This window comes from Lygodium microphyllum, unplaced genomic scaffold (assembly GCF_053477565.2).
Source record: "Lygodium microphyllum isolate KBCC unplaced genomic scaffold, Lygodium_microphyllum_v1.1.10 scaffold_42, whole genome shotgun sequence".
NCBI lineage: Eukaryota > Viridiplantae > Streptophyta > Polypodiopsida > Schizaeales > Lygodiaceae > Lygodium > Lygodium microphyllum.
The window spans coordinates 324,410-326,873 of NW_028229525.1; the positions used below are offsets into that span (position 1 = coordinate 324,410).

At 37.7% G+C, this 2,464-nt stretch overlaps 1 non-coding gene across 1 annotated transcript; it reads left to right on the top strand.

The window, feature by feature from the left end:
* Nucleotides 1-1,399: 1,399 nt before the first annotated feature.
* On the top strand, nucleotides 1,400-1,486 carry TRNAS-UGA (transfer RNA serine (anticodon UGA)). The gene has a single exon. It is a non-coding gene; the product is annotated as a tRNA-Ser (tRNA).
* The last annotated feature ends 978 nt before the right edge of the window (nucleotides 1,487-2,464 follow it).

Consider the following 2,464-nt stretch of genomic DNA (forward strand, 5'->3'; position numbering starts at 1 on the left):
GATTTGGTTCTTAATGGTGTCCTCTACTCAATGCTTAGATGGTTTAATAAACCGACAACAATTTCACATATATTGAGAATAGCCAGTAAACAAATAAACACATGCCCAAAAAACATACAAAAGTAATAAAGCAAATGCCTTAGCACACTTATTTACTGTCAAATCTTAGAACTATTTAAACATTAGCAACTAACGAATCCTCAGCCAGGATTTTGATCATAAAATATAAGGCCAGGTGCCTGCCTATAAGTCCCTTTCGTCTAATGGTTAGGACATCGTCTTTTCATGTCGAAAACACGAGTTCGATTCTCGTAGGGGATAAGAAAGGCGAAACATTTTACGTGGTTTCGTATATAAATTTTTGCCTTTCCTAAGATTGGTGGTCTGAACTTGCCAAAATCAACTGTCAATTGCAAATCAATGATTCCAATTAACTCAACAGCCAAGGTGCAAAGAGAGCCAGCGAAAATAGCTTAATGGTAAAGTATAGCCTTGCCAAGGCTGGGGTTGAGGGTTCGAATCCCTTTTTTCGCTATAGAAGCCACAAAAAGGTGACACATCTGCTTTTGAGGCTTATCAGTTCGTTATTTCAAAGGTGAGCTTTACATTTCTGTCTCTCCCCTGCAAACTCATGTAAAGTTATTCTAGTAAACTTAAGCTATTACGAATCATTCTTCTTGATCACAGAGATCTCCTTTATTATCCCACAATGCAACGTTATCATTGATGTTTTGTTTTATTGCAAACTTAAAGTAGATTACATTAAATGATAACTTAAAACTATTAAGCAATGCAATGCGTTGCTTTAGCTGATATTCCTTTTATTGCTACTTTAAAAATTACAGTAATTTCAATGTATTATGGAAAGCAACAAAAAATGGAGATGACGTTAAGTCAGCATGCTTTTGTAGCTCTTTGTAATTTAGGCTATAGCCTGCGTCAAGACAAAAGATCGTAACCTGGCAAGCAAAAAGGCTGCAATTTGAAATTTTTGCCCTCAGTAATCGCAATCAATTTTGGTCGACCATACGGCCAATGGAAAAGGTCAAGCGGAGCCCGTAACTGTCAAAGCTTTGCTAGAGGTTTGCCAAGCCATTTAGTTACTTGCTAGAAAGGATTCCTATAGTTTAGTTTCCACAGAAACCCTTATGTTAGTTGTTGTGTTCAATAAAGCGTAACATAGTGATTGTCTTTACACAAGCAAAAAAAGATAACTGAGCTTAAAAAAAAGGAATCTATTAACCAGTGTTATCCAAAATAGATGTGATGAGAAAAAAAAGAAATCAATTAGGCCCCCATCCCAGCCAATATGACCTATTTGTTTTTCTTTTGTGTTGCATGTAATTTACAAAAACCTGTGTTGGTTGATTATTGATGGCTCATAATCTTGCCAAAAAATGGATGGATGTCTGAGCGGTTTAAAGAGTCGGTCTTGAAAACCGAAGTATTCTTTTGAATACCGGGGGTTCGAATCCCTCTTCATCCGTAAGTATGGTTAGAAGTTAGCATTTTTATGTAGTATGTTTTTCATCCCTCTAACTTGATTGGGAAAGCTAGCTTTTTAAGAGCCAAGCCAAATCGCTTTGCCACCATTCGACACTGCATCCCCTGAAACCACGACTCAAGAGCAATCGAGTAACGATAACAAGCTGCTTGGCAATCAAACGGGTGAAAGGAACATTTTGGGAGGTCCATCAGCATGTGGACCACCATAAACCCAATCCCGGCAACCTGAATACCTTTAGGCATTTGATTACACTGCTTTCTGCGACTAAGTGTATACGTAAAAAACCAATATAAGCGGAGACGTACGACCCAGGGACGCCCTCGCGACTCTTTATCTCTAGCAATATTGTAGCACATGCGTCGCCTAGAGATAACGGGGCATGCTGATTTGACGTCATCTCATCTTCCTCCGGCTTATCACCTTTGTAAAAGTCTGTTGCCAGGTTCTAAAAATGGTAATGGCAACGGCAACATGGGACTCAACCCAACACCTATAGGCACGAGCTGTCGGCAACGTCTATTCAAATCAAAAAGGTATTTTTGCTTGGGCTATCGTTAATCGACTTTTTTCAAAGATAAGCAACGTCTTCAATACAATAAGGTAAGCTTAGCCTTTTCGCTTTCAATGGTATTTTGCGCTTTTTAAATGGTAAGCTTTAAAGTAAATCATACTTAGAAATCGCGAACCCGTGACGTGACGAAAATGCAATAACTAAACGGCAAGGTGTTTAGAAATCGCTATATCCTACGTGAGAACGCAAAGACTAAACTTTTCAGCATGCAATAATTAGAAATATAATGTTAAGACGCAAGGTATTGGCAAAAACATAATGTTGGAACACAAAAACTTACTTACTTACAATAAGGTGCTTATAAAACGTAATATTGAAATGTTTTGAAGGGCCAATCCTTTTGTCATGTCCCTCATTCGTTATGCTATTTTTATTTATTTTTTATA